Raw genomic sequence first — 15,524 nt, forward strand, 5'->3', positions numbered from 1 at the left:
ACTATCTGAATGCCTTGGAGCGGAAGTACAAAGTAGTTCTTAGTATGAGTACCATCTAGAGGCAACTGCCCATACAATATGTGAGTCTCCATGCTGTTACTGCCCGGGGCGTGGCGCCTTCTGTTGATAACTCTTCGTACCACGCCTGGCAGTATCACAGGATAATTCAGTGTTTTTACTCATGCACTATCTGAGCAATTATGATGGATCGCTAAATTTCCACCGAAAAGTACACATGAAGGTAGTGAGAACATGAGTTTAATCGGAAAGGAATATGAAAAGTCATATCAGTTACAGAGGTGGCAGTGACTTAAAATTACAATGTGTAATTTGTATTTTACAGATATTTACATGAAACATCCTGGCAGATTAAAACTGTGTGCCGGACCGAGACTCGAACTCGGGACCTTTGCCTTTCGCGTGCAAGTGCTCTACCAAGTGAGCTACCCAAACACGACTCACGCCAAGTCCTCACAGCTTTACTTCTGCCAGTACTTCGTCTCTAACCTTCCAAACTTTACAGAAGCTCTCCTGCGAACCTAGCGAGTTCGAGTCTCGGTCCGACATACAGTTTTAATCTGCCAGGAAGTTTCATATCAGCGCACAATCCGCTGCAGAGTGAAAATCTCATTCTAGATACTTACATAGTTGGCATTTTTACATCCATAACACAAATATTGAAAGCAACAGTAATTTCCATTTTTGGCGAAATGTTGTAAGTGCGTTTTATACTACTGGCCATTAAAATTGCTACACCACGAAAATGACGTTCTACAGACGCGAAATGCTGTGATATGCAAATGATTAGCTTTTCAGAGCATTCACACAAGATTGGCGCCGGTGTTGACACCTACAACGTGTTGACATGAGGAAAGTTTCCAACTGATTTCTCATACACAAACAGCAGTTGACCGGCGTTGCCTGGTGAAACGTTGTTGTGATGCCTTGTGTAAGGAGGAGAAATGCGTACCATCACGTTTCCGACTTTGATAAAGGTCAGATTGTAGCCTATCGCGATTGCGGTTTATCGGCACCAAGAGCGGCCTGAGCTGGCGAGGCTAGCGCATCGCTGCCATTGCGCGCTTCGCTTACTCGGCCGTTGAGAGCTCCTGAAGAGGTTTCTGTGCTGTGGGCTCCGCGGAGAGCAAATTGTGCGTTGTTTTCACAACGCGTGCAGATTGTCGTGTTCCGCGCCTCGCAGCATGGGAAAGAAGGGTGCGCAGAGGAAACCTGCCGCTACGAAGGGTCCTTCGGTTGTGCAACTCACTGAGTCTGCAGACCATGCAAGGAACTCCCGAGAAGACGAGTCGCGGCCTGTCCCCCCTTTGTACGTCAAGTGCAAAGGCGGGTGGACAGCGCTGTTCGACACCATCACGAAATGCGCTCGGAACGAGGTGTTCCACGAGTCTGTCGATACAGACTCGCTGATCTGCGTTCGAGCTGCAAACGTGGCCGACCACAGGGCGATCAAGGTCGCAGTGGCCGACTACATCGTCGGCGCGCCGCCGGCGCGTGAGAAGGCACCTTCCGTAGGAAGGATGAAGACGACCAAGGCACTCCTCAGGGGGTTACCTTGGTGCTGTGATGAGACAGCGGTCCGGGAAGGGCTGCTGCGAGCCGGGTTTGGTAATGCAACCGCAAGGTTGCACAACCGGACCAACAGGAAGAGGGCGCCGCTGTATGCCGTGACCGTGCAAACGGTCGACGGCGGGAGCGACATCTTCGACTTGCGGAAGTTGCTGGGCTTCCCGGTTACGACAGAGGCTCTCCCGACCGCCATGGACCCTCTGCCCCAGTGCTTCAGGTGCCAGGGCGAGGGCCATGTTGCGAAGTATTGCCGCAACGCGGCGCGGTGCGTCAAGTGCTCAGGCGAGCACGACAGCCGCGCCTGCGACCGCGGCAGCAACGTTCTGCCGACTTGTGTCCGGTGTGGCAGCCCGCACGTCGCCAGTTGGCGCGGTTGTGCAGTTTTCTCAAGTCGCAACCGTGCCGGGGGCGGCGAGGCGGCCGCGGCCGCACCGACGCAGCGGCAGAAGCGAAGACGACGTCGGAAACGGCGTAGGGCGCAGAACAGCCGGGCGCAGCTGAGGGACGGAGCAGGTAGCAGATCCACCTGCCAGGGGCAGGGACGACCGCTCGGAAACGGGCAGCCAGGACGCAGCTCGCTCTCCCGTGAAGAAGTGTGACCTCGAACTCTGCACCACCGTGAAGAAGGCCACAGCGGCCCTCAAAGCCGTCATGGTGGAGGAGAGGGCTGCCTTCGCAGCCGCCGTGGCTGCAGAGAAAGAAGAGGCCTTGAGGCAACTGCGAGCAGTCTTCGCCCAAGGCCTCAGCGCAGTCGTACCTGCGAACACTCCTGCGACCTCGCAGAAGGACGTTCGCGCGCCTATCCCAGCGGCTGCCCCAGCAGCACCGCAGGTGAAAGGTGCAAAGAAGAAAACAGCCGCCCCAGCGCAACCGGTGGTGACGCCGACCGCTGCGGGAGCGGCCCCTCCAAGGGACCGGGAAGACAAAAAGGCAGCCATCATCACGCAAGCGCGAGCGAACGGCGTGCATTTCTCCGACGCTCAAGCGGCGCAGCTCACTGAACATACGGAGCTGCTCGAAGCTACACTGCAGAAGGCCTGCGCCGTGCAGTAGAGGAGGACGCTGAACGGTAGCCGATCGCCGCCGTTCTGCACCAGCCTGATGAAACTGCACCAAGTCACTGACGACAAGGTGCAGCAGAGGGCCTAACAGCAACGCATGCGTTGCCGCGCCGAACTCTTATGTTACAGGGAGGAAGCCACTGCGGCCGGCCCAGGAGACTACAAGCGAGCCCAGCCGCAGCACCCGGACTGACCCAGCTAACGAACACGCAGCACATAGGTAACGGTGCTCGATACCTCACGCTAACCTTACCTCACCTTGCATGCTCTGTCGCAGCTAGCAAGCCGCTACTGCCCTTACTGTCGCAGAGGTTTTTTTCCCTTGGCGCTGGCCTTGGCACTTTTTTTCCTCTGCCCTTACAACCGCTACCCTTCAATCGTTTTCGACCACTTCTATCTCCTGATGGACCATGTTAATGAGTAATCTTACCCAGACGCATGGATAACATCACAGCCCGCATCCTGTGACGCCTGATTCAAAAACCAACATCTTTACGGAGGTGACAGTAGAACTTTTGGTTTGGTCACCACGTTGGTGTGGGCGTGTAGGGGCACCATCCTTTATTAAAAATGCGGTTTATCGTATCGCGACATTGCTGCTCGCGTTGGTCGAGATCCAAAGACTGTTAGCAGAATATGGAATCGTTGAGTTCAGGAGGGTAATACTGAACGCCGTGCTGGATCCCACCGGCCTCGCATCACTAGCAGTCGAGATGACAGGCAACTCATCCGCATGGCTGTAAAGGATCGTGCAGCCACTTCTCGGTCCCTGAGTCAACAGAGGGGACGTTTGCAAGACAACAACCATCTGCACTAACAGTTCGACGACGTTTGCAGCAGCATGGACTATAAGCTCGGAGACCATGGTTGCGGTTACCCTTGACGCTGCATCACAGAGGGGAGCCCCTGCGATGGTGTGCTCGAGGACGAACCTGGGTGCATCAATGGCAAAACGTCATTTTTTCGGATGAATCCAGGTTCTGTTTACAGCATCATGACGGTCGCATCCGTGTTTGGTGACATTGTGGTGAACGCACATTGCAGGCGTGTGTTCGTCATCGCCATACTGGCGTATCACCCGGCGTGATGGTATGGGGTGCCATTGGTTACACGTCTCGGTCACCTCTTGTTCGCATTGACGGCACTTTGAACAGTGGACGTTACATTTCAGGTCCTGTATGTGCCTTTCTAGATAAAGAAAATGTTCGACTGCTGCCCTGGCCAGCACATTCTCCAGATCTCTCACCAACTGAAAACGTCTGGTCAATGGTGGCCGAGCAACTGGCTCGTCACAATACGCCAGTCACTACTCTTGATGAACTGTGGTATCGTGTTGAAGCTGCATGGGCAGCTGTACCTGTACACTCCATCCGAGCTGTGTTTGACTCAATGCCCAGGCGTATCAAGGCCGTTATTATGGCCAGAGGTGGTTGTTCTGGGTACTGATTTCTCAGGTTCTATGCACCCAAATTGCATGAAAATGTAATCATATGTCACTTGTAGTAAAATATATCTGTCTAATTAATACCAGTTTATCATCTGCATTTCTTCTTGGTGTAGCAATTTTAATGGCCAGTAGTGTATTATGAAAGTCAGAACGTTAGAAGTCCAGATCAAGTTGCACATGAGACTGATTTTAGTGAGTAGAACGTAATACATTAGACCATAATAAACTTGGTTACTGAAAAGAAACACAGTATTTTAAAGGTAATTAAACAGATTTGTTCATATCATTACTGTGAAGGTATAAGTATATAATGCAAGCAAAGCACCAATTCAAAGCGACTGGTCAAAACTACGTAAGTTTGATAACACATACTCAATGGTTAGTCAACAGTTCGTCAGAGAAAGGCTTGGCCTCCACTTCTAAGTTTAGAAACATGGCTTTGATTTCCTTCCTCTTCCTCTGCGACAGTGGTGTTCCCTTAAATTCAACACTAGCATTTTAAAAGTCATTCAGGGTTTAGTCTGTCTGCAAATTATTGATCGATGTCCATGGATTCACTTCAGAGCACCCTCTTTTCACGTCTACTACACCAAATGTCTGTTTTGATATCGATATCATTGTCGCTTCTCTTGTTTGTAGGCGTCCGGTGTTGAGAAAGCCTTTAGTAATAGTTTTACAATCGAAAAACTCATTTTGTATTGTGATATAGAATGGATTTTTGATACATGGACTGCCTATAATTTCCATTAGGTCTCTTAGTATCAAAGGATTACAACCGCTTTTGTCCTTTGTAGTCATACGAAAATCTCTGTCTCATGACAGGTAGGTATGACCAGAAATCAAAAAATTTCGTTACAATTTCTTCTTATATTTCTTTTGCAACTGCAGTTAAAAGTAAGGCCAAAACAAACTGGTTTTTATTTTGACGAGTATAGCTGTGACACCATAACAAAAGCTTCTTTTTGTTAGAGTTAAGGTCTTTCATGTTTTCATCTTCTAAATATATAGCCAATTTCATACATGCTACTTGTCCGCTATAATACATTTGAGAATGCATTAGGATAGGTATGTATATCTGTTGCTGTAAATCAAATGAGAGTACGCTGGTGTCTGAAGTAGGACGTTTTGGTTTAGCACTATCACTCGGCATGCAGTATTGAACAGCTTTTTCCTGGCGTTGATAAAGTACTACTAACGATTTCTCAGCGACATTTCCAACCATTGGGTTCCTACTGGCTCGTAAATCAGTGTTCCCAGAGTCACAAACAGAGCACGTATCTGACCTTGGCTTGGCGAAAGAAAGATTAAATTCCCTGTTGAGTATCTCATGAAGACACTGAGGAGAAATAGGAGGAGTTTCATTGAATTCAGCTTCTTACTTTTCTTTGAATCCGTGACACACTTTTGTGACATCTAGGTCCGGTGAAAGGTACATTTTATTGGGATTGTCATATCTCGAGTAATGACTTTCTCGAGACGGGATGGAAGAGATAAGCTCTTCAATTTCTTTCCAACTGTCCAGCTCTTTTTAGTTGGCTGCTACTCCGTTTGTCACACACACCCTTACTCCATGACTTGATTTTTGCCGAAGGATTTCTAGTCTTCTCTTAGTGCAAAGAAGGTCTGACAAAATCCGTTAACACATACTTGTACTTCACAAGTAGCAGTTGTTGGTAACATATATCTAGACGTTTTCTGTCTTCGGCGGTCTACTCCTGTTTCATATTTCCCATGTCGTCTCCTTCTGATTAAAGTAGCACGAATGAGACCTCTTAAATATGCTCACAAGTGTAGGTCTGCTCTAGTCCACATGTGGGCAACCGGCGGGCCTGCGATTGATTTCAATCCGGCCCGCGGACGATATCCGCGAGAGAGGACAAAGCGCTTACACTGTACTCCGGCCGGGACGCAATGTCGGGTATTCCTGCCAACGCTCGGCTAGGCTCGGCACAGGTTTGCAGCTCATGATGCTGATCAGTGAAAGTCTTGCTTAAAGACTTGGCCAGACAAAGCGCAGCCTGCTGACACGTCTCAGAGCATTGCGGATGACCGGTGTTTACAAGCCAAGGGACGCCACAAAGGCAAGAGCTCGCCTCAGCGACTGGCTGTTGCTGCGTCAGCTGTTGCTGTGGAAGCCACAGATACCTCATTAGCACCTTGCATTTGTACCGCGGTACAGAGCTACCTCCCAACGCTGCTGCAGCACAGCAGTCAAATCAGAACGTTATTTACTGCCTACGTGTGTGCTACACATTGATAGTGCGCAAACGCTTGTAGTAGGCAATAATGCCACTAAAATTAGCGACTGCCCACGAAACGTCCCGACTTCAACAACGGCAGCAGGTGCCGCTGAACAAACTAGTTCTCTGTTATCAGTTCGCGCGTGAAGTTCTGATTTTGTTTCTGTTGTTTCTTAATTTCGTGCAAGTGTCTCTGTGCGTCGAGTTTATTCACAAAATGTCTGCCGTTAAGAACAGGAAAGTAGATGCTGAATGTCGTCAATTCCAGGAGAAGTGGACTGAGGATTACTTCTTCACGATGAGCAACAATAAACATGTTTGCTTGTTGAGTAGTAAACCATTATCTGTTGTGAAAGAATATAACATAAAAGGCACTTTTCTACGAAACACACTGCCCAGTAACAGCTTAAAGGGCAACTGCGGGAAGACAAAATTAAGTTATTAATTTCCAATTTGGACGAGCAACAGCAAATGTTTGCCAAACCGAGGACACAGTGTGAAAATTTCATTAAAGCTACTTTTTTAGTGAACAGGAACACTGTCAAGTCATTAAAGCCTCTTTTTGAAGGCGAATTCGTGAATGAGTGCCTCTTGGACATTGCAGCTGTACTATGTCATAATAAAAAAAAAGAAGTGTTTGAACAGATACGTATGTCGCGCCGAACAGTAATTCGACGAACTGAGATGATGGCTGGTGACATTAAAAACGTTTGTGTGATGGCGCTGCCACTTTCGAAACATTTCCCAGTGCTCTGGACGAGAGCACTGATTTGTCAGACACAGCTCAGTTAGTGACTTTTGTTCGTGGTGTAAATGTGAAATTCCAAATAACGGAAAAATTATTTGCATTTCAGTCATTAAAAAAGAATCACTACTGGTAAAGATGTTTTTCACGAAATAGAAAAAATCATCGAAACCTGCAACTTGCAGTGGAGTCAACTCGCTGGAGTTTCTTCTGATGGAGCACCAGCGATGATCGGTTCACGAAAAGGTTTTATTGGCATATTAAATGAAAAGTATTCTAAACTAAATTTTGACAAAGAAAGTTAAACAGTTCTTCACTATGTCATTCACCAACAAAATTTGTGTGCTAAATCAATTAAAATAAGACATGTTATGGGCGTGGCTGCGACGGGAATCAATTTCATTAAGTCCCATGCACTAAATCACCGCAAATGCAAGCAATATTTGAGCGACCTGTGTTCTGAACATGAAGATTTATCTTACCATTTCGAAGTGAGATGGCTTAGTAAGGGCAAAATGCTAAAATGTTTTTATGAAATTCGACGAGAAATAGCACATTTTATGGCTATCAAAGGGGAACCTTTGGCTGAAATAAATGATTCCCAACGGATTTGTGATTTAGAATTTCTGGTGACATCACAGTTCATCTAAATTACTTAAATTATAAACTCCAGAAACAAGGGCGGTTAATTCACCAACTATACAACCATCTGAAAGCTTTTCAGACAGATGTGCGTTTGTGGGAAATGCAGATGAGAGCTGGAAATTGTTACCACATTCCTACAGTGTCAACTCCTGAAACCGTTGATTATGTTACTTATGCTGATGGACTGAAATCATTATTAGTGCAATTTACCTCAAGGTTTTCTGATTTCAGGAATGCAGACAGCATGTTTGCTATATTTGCTAACCCGATAACGTGTGATGTAGAAAAGTCCCCAGAAAATCTTCAAATGGAACTTACTGAACTTCAGGAAGATTTGCTTTTAAAATCTAAATTTGAAAAAGTAAACCTGGCCGAGTTTTATAAAACTTATTTGACCGAAGAGAAATATCGGCAACTGAGATCATTTGCAAGAAGGAAAATTTGTCTTCTTGGAAGCAAATATGAGTGTGGACAACTTTTTCTCTTTTGAAAACAAATAAATGCAACACACGTACAAGGTTAGCAGACGAAATCCTGGGAAATACATTAAGACTCAGTATCAGTGACATAAATCCAGATATCAACAATATTGTGTTAAAAATTCAAACTCAGAGCTCACTTTTTAAATCAATAAACCACTGTAAATATAGTTATTAACTGTAACGTTTCAGCTTTCCTAATGGCTGATGGCAAAATTTGTGTGTTCAGCGTGCTGGATTTAGACAAAGTCGACATGTTTCAGATGGGCTTCAAGTGGAATCACATGATTTTGAAAAGTTTTATTTTGGTGTATGAGTTATTGTGATAAATTGTAAGAAACCAAGACGCCTAGTTAAATTACGGCGGTAAGATAAATATGAACATCGATAGGTGAGGTGCCGTCTGTTGTCACAGTGACGACGGCAAAATTCTACCTTATTCTCTGGGCAAGCTGCTGTCAAGGCAGGTGAGGTTCCTTTTGGGTGTATGGCCGAGTTTTTGTATTTCACTATGAATGATAATATTCATGTTCTCTTGAATATATTGGGGTAAGTCCAAATATATTATCTGCAAACCTGCATGTCACAGATGTCTTCGAACTTATGCATTACAGGCGCTGCTGTCACGTCACAAGCGTACTGTCTTGTTATTGACTGTACAGTCTGTAAAACCTCTGTTGTCATTGGTGTAAGCAGTTTCAGCCTTTTTGTGCAGTATACATATGCAACATACAAATTGTGCATGCCAATAGCAATGATACAAATTACGCAGCGAAGTCTGGACGCCCACACGTTCAATAATATTGTCAATACGTCAATATATTTACCGTCTGAGGGCGAGTGTTACTTCACTGCTAATATCAGAAATATCGAGGAACTGTACTGATGCCATCCAAAATATTCTCAGTATTACCAACATGTATTCACTGTGTGAGAACAATTGTTATCAGTTTGACAAATCGCCATTCTGTTCACAATTGTACAGTTCTTCTCGTATAAATATTAGCAACTAATTCTCGTCTGTTTTGGACGTCTTAGAACACTATAGCTGTTGAAACTATGAGTAATTTATAATGAATTAGCTACAAACAGTTACTTTTATAGGAATTTATTTCTCCATGATGACATTTCACGAAGCCTGGCATCACATCTTTACATAATTTCGTTTATTTACATGTCAGGAGCATAATTTCGCTACTAACGGTGTTACAGAATTTTCCAATGGAATTTTAAGCCAGCTATGGCAAAAAGTCGTAGATAAAGACACACTGTTTACGACGCGCAAATAAATTAAAACGTGATGATTGGGTGAATATACATCTACATCTACTCTACATCTACATACATACTCCGCAATCCACCATACGGTGCGTGGCGGAGAGTACCTCGTACCACAACTAGCATCTTCTCTCCCTGTTCCACTTCCAAACAGAACGAGGGAAAAATGACTGCCTATATGCCTCTGTAGGAGCCCTAATCTCTCTTATCTTATCTTTGTGGTCTTTCCGCGAACTATAAGTTGGCGGCAGTAAAATTGTACTGCAGTCAGCCTCAAATGCTGGTTCTCTAAATTTCCTCAGTAGCGATTCACGAAAAGAACGCTTCCTTTCCTCTAGAGACTCCCACCCGAGTTCCTGAAGCATTTCCGTAGCACTCGCGTGATGTTCAAACCTACCAGTAACAAATCTAGCAGCCCGCCTCTGAATTGCTTCTATGTCCTCCCTCAATCCGACCTGATAGGGATCCCAAGCGCTCGAGCAGTACCCAAGAATAGGTCGTATTGGTGTTTTATAAGCCGTCACCTTTACAGATGAACCACATCTTCCCAAAATTCTACCAATGAACCTTAGACGACTATCCGCCTTCCCCACAACTGCCATCACATGCTTGTCCCACTTCATATCGCTCTGCAATGTTACGCCCAAATATTTAATCGACGTGACTGTGTCAAGCGCTACACCACTAATGGAGTATTCAAACATTACGGGATTCTTTTTCCTATTCATCTGCATTAATTTACATTTATCTATATTTAGAGTTAGCTGCCATTCTTTACACCTATCACAAATCCTGCCCAAGTCATCTTGTATTCTTCTACAGTCACTCAACGACGACACATTCCCGTACACCACAGCATCATCAGCAAACAGCCGCACATTGCTATCCACCCTATCCAAAAGATCATTTATGTAGATAGAAAACAACAGCGAACCTACCACACTTCCCTGGGGCACTCCAGATGATACCCTCACCTCCGATGAACACTCACCATCGAGGACAACGTACTGGGTTCTATTACTTAAGAAGTCTTCGGGCCACTCACATATTTGGGAACCAATCCCATACGCTCGTACCTTAGTTAGGAGTCTGCAGTGGGGCACCGAGTCAAACGCTTTCCGGAAGTCTAGGAATATGGCATCCGTCTGATACCTTTCATCAATGGTTCGCAAGATGTCATGTGAAAAAAGGACGAGTTGCGTTTCGCAGGAGCGATGCTTTCTAAAGCCGTGCTGATGCATGGACATCAACTTCTCTGTCTCAAGGAAATGCATTATATTCGAACTGAGAATATGTTCGAGAATCCTGCAACAAACCGATGTTAAGGATATTGGTCTGTAATTTTGAGGATCCGTCCTTCTACCCTTCTTATATACAGGCGTCACCTGCGCTTTTTTCCAGTCGCTCGGGACTTTACATTGGGCAAGAGATTCGCGATAAATGCAAGCTAAAACCGGATTGGATTCCCATCAGCGCCTGGCGATTTATTTATTTTCAACCCATTCAACTGCTTCACAACCCCATGGATGTCTATCACTATCACTATTAATATAAAATTACATTCAACAATGCTATTTTTGAGTCATAATTTATTGGCACGGCTTGTTGAGAAAGGAATGTCATTCATTACAGTCCGTTACCCCGTTAGCATTAACGTCACAGACCAATTTGTTTTGACTTTATGTGTTAGGAGCACTGCTGTCATGTCATGAGATAATGCTGCCAGCGAACTCAAATACGTATGTGAATTCGGCCCGCTGGTCACCAAAGATTGTCCATGCCTGCTCTAGACGAAAGGTTCTCCATGAAAAGTGACACTTGAAAGTCGTCAGAAACATACAAATATAACCTCTGTAATATACTTACACTATACCAGTAATAATACTCAATGTTATGTACCACAGAACGAATAAATTACACTTTTTAAAAGCTGAAAACACTAAAGTACCAGCAGTAACAACAGTTAATCCGGGTATGTAAACGAACGGAGAAACGCTACACAGTAATGGCAACAAGATAACAAACGAGTCACAATAGCGTAAGACAACAACGGTTCAGATTTCTGCTCCACTTGTACATTTCTCGTATTTAAATCCATTGTTTCTATTCTTTTCCTGCACACTCTTCTTCCATGTATATTCATTTCTAGGTCGTTTTCTCCTAGTGTTTAGTGTCTGCTGCTCGTGATCCGCCATTGCTGCTAGCGTGTATCACAATTAGAACCAGAGTTTTGGCAACTAATCTGGGCACATGCATCGTTATGACAGGCACGTTAGATTTCTTGCCACTGGAGTGCTAGTAGTTGACAATTTGAAAGTTCTGAATACGATAGCAGGTGGAGAGTGGCACATACAATGCACTTTCACTATTAAATCAATTTGGACTAGTCGTGACATTTTCAGTGTTATGGCTTTGCACTCTTCATTTCTCCCTATTAGACTGCAGAAGAGGAACTTCATCTGAATTTCATTTAACTTCATTGTAACCATCTCTTGTCTTTTGTTCACAAATGTTCATGATAAAGAAATGCCCATCGCAATATTATGATTATGGTGGACATTGAACAGTCAGGCCTCTAGTTCACATTGCAGCCGGGATGTGCTGTGTCCTGATACACTCCGGTAAAATGACAATGATCTCTGTGTTTAATACCGCAGTCCTCAAATGATTCCTGGCAAATATTACAGATCTCTGCTGCGCGAAACGCTAATTCTTCTTCAGGTTTAATTTAGAATACATTTTAAACAGGGAATATTCCTGCTCATATTTGCAGTTTATGTAGTACGCAGTATTGAATGGTTTATACGAATGCACCCAATCGGAATACGAACCAGAGGCACTGCTATGACTGCAAGTAGCAACTGGTTTCAACACTCATTCCATAACAGCATAAATTACAAATGGTAGCTTCAGTTTGTTACTGAACTTTGTAAATTTTACAAAGTTTTCCTTGCCATTAGGCAATGTACCGTTGACTGATTTAAACTATGCACAGTCAACTAAATGTGCATCTAATTTTTCCTGGGAATGTAAACAACACAGATAGCGTTCACATATTACAACTAGATAGTACTACTTTGTGTTAGCCTGAACGAGTTCTTTTATACAATAAAAATGATATATATATATATATTTCATTATCAAACAGCAACATTAATAAATTTATGTCTCACAGTGATATTTTCTGATACGTAGCTCACCATTATTTGTCACCTCTCCTGTCTTTCACAGTCATCCATTCATAATCGGAAGATTAGATGCCATCGATGCTGACAGAGATCTTGGTTCTGTTCTTCGGAAACGTGAGGTGTTTCAGCCCTGCTACGAATATTATGTTGGCAAAGTTTAATTTATTTGCATATAGAATACATTTAGTAAGGTAAAGTTGTGAGAATGTTAGTAATCCTTAATTCATTAGTAAAATTTGTATTTGTCACAATTACATTTTCTGGTTGTGCGTGAGAAAAATCACTGAATGCTGTTCACAGTTACAATGATGCCACGTCGATGCCTTGCTTGAGCTGAAACTCTACTTGTAAAACCCTCACCTCCTAGCTGAATAGTTCCGAGTAGTTTCCAACCTTCCTACTGAGTCAGCTGGAATTTATTATCTCATGTGCGAATTCCTGCTGAATAAGAGACTTGGCATGCACATTCTCATTTCTAGTGAAATACTCAGTTCTCGTTAAATGTGTTTTGGCAGTTAAATTCACCTCTTCCTCTTCTATATTTCTACCAACAGGAAACAGATAAAAGCACTCTTCACATCGGTTCCGCAATTTTGCGGTCTAATCGCACTCATCTGCTGCTTGCAGACCAACTACACTATGAGTTAAATTTTATGTTATGGTGAACCGAATCAAATCATCGCCATATATTTCTATCACATACAAGCCGCACGTACTTACTCAAATGCCAGATTCCAAAAGCCTGGTTTACACAAGCGAATGTCCATAACCGAACGAATGCGCATACGCGAACGAAAATTCTTTAGGTAGGCGAGCTTACTGTTCAAGGTCAATTGGTACTTTTTGCACCATACAGGTGTCTTCTCTAAATCACTCTGTCATTTTTATTGATCTTCTGATGACTTTACTAGATGTTGAACAACATCTGTTTACTGTTTAACGTTTACTGTTGAACCATTTAACTGTTTAACTATTTTGTCATTTAACCGCTTACCGCAAACCATTTACCCTGAGACCTCCTGTTGATAGTACTCATTACTTTGCGAGAATATAAACCCTGTTCTCTTTCACAAGAACGATATTTTCTGAAACAATGCTGATTATGTGTCTTTTTCTTCGGTATTTTATAGAATTGTCTACTATGTACAGCAGAGGGGACGGTCTACTATATACATCAGAGGGGACGGCTAATTTTTTTGTATCTATATGACAGTACACCTATCATAAAGCAGCATCTGTGAGACAATGGTTTGTGGGCAGTTACATTCCTGAAATGGATTGGCCTGCCTCCAGTCCCAACCAGAACCCATGGAACACCTGCGGCATGAGTTAGAACGCCGACAGGCTTCAGAATACAACATCACATTTTTTGGATTTCGCCATTGAGGAAGAATGGGATGACACCTCAACGAATGTCTTCAAACCCTGCATAGCAGAGGTCAGGTCGTCATAAAGGCAAAGGGCAGACACAGCCCATATTCCAGAATGGAATGGGTTAGTGGTTATTTATAATAATGAGAGGGAACTAAAATATGATTAAAAGTGTTGCATCACAGCTCTAACAATATAGTATTGCTGGTTATTTGCGTAAAAGAAGAAAAATATTAACACAGCGTTCATAAGCTATGTTCGTGTTCTCTTCTCTCTAGAGTGAAATGCTGGTACAAGTAAATGTTAATGAACACTGACGAATTGACTGTTCACTCGCTCTGATGTAAACCAGGCTGAATGTTTAGAAGAGTTAGCTTTGTGAAGATCTATTATCTTTTATCCTTTGTTGTAAAGGTTGTATGTAAATGACTGATTGATAAGGGATTTGCATTTAAGTACACTTTTATTACATCATCACAAAGCCGAGTTCAACATAAGACAGGGTCTGAGTAACACTCCAAAAGATCTCCCTTGATCAGATATGAGTAACAGAATGAAATTCCGTAGTGATATTAGTCCAATGCTCACACAAGCACAAGTACACAGTGTAGAGCTACAGGCGCAGTGGCACAAAGTCCTGGGAAGGCGAGGGTCAGGGGAAGTGTGAGGCTCTAACAAATATTACTGGCTGCTCTATGTGGAAAGTCATCCCTGGTAGCTGCAGGAGCAATGTTGTAGTGTGGTGCGGCGTAGAATCGATGGAAAGCTCCGACGGATAGTCAATAAGTCACCATTAGCTTGTCCTAGAACTGAGTGAAGGTCTGATTGCTGGAGGTTGAGCCACCAGTACGTGGACGAATATTCGCCAGTGCTTGATCGCCACGTGAACCACAGGTGGAAGCTAGTTCCTTCGATTGTAGCACTGCTTCTGCTGCAGCACACACTGCCTATGAACGATGATGGTGTCTTTGGTGACACCTTTTAACGATCGGTGAGTAAACAATTTATTGGCAGTACAGGTTCGAAACATATGATGTACTAGTGAGGCATACAAACAGTCTCTGAAGGAAAAGCACCTGTGGTTCTGCAGCAGGTGACCAGCTGGTCACAGGCATTCTACCACAAACAGGAGTGGCCTACAAACAGCTAAACACTATACCTATAATATCCGAAAAACCTGCGAGCTGTCTTTCAGGATGGGGTCAGGAGGGCCAACAAAAGAAGGAGGTCACAGTGCTGGTGGGTATCCACATGATGGAACGCCTAACACAGGTCAATGCAGAGGACATCTAAAGATGAGAGGAGCTCTTGGTACCTGCAGCCTGTCAGCCAGAACATGGAAATTGAGGTTGCGGAGCAACATCCGCAGAAGTGGAGTGCAGCCTGGAGCTAGCTGCGAATAAGGAGGTGTAAAGGAAGCTTGAAATGAAAAGCAAGAATGCAAGAGAACTATGGCGCCAGAGGCACGGCCTAATATGGCCGG

The sequence above is a fragment of the Schistocerca piceifrons genome, chromosome X (assembly GCF_021461385.2).
Source record: "Schistocerca piceifrons isolate TAMUIC-IGC-003096 chromosome X, iqSchPice1.1, whole genome shotgun sequence".
Taxonomy (NCBI): domain Eukaryota; kingdom Metazoa; phylum Arthropoda; class Insecta; order Orthoptera; family Acrididae; genus Schistocerca; species Schistocerca piceifrons.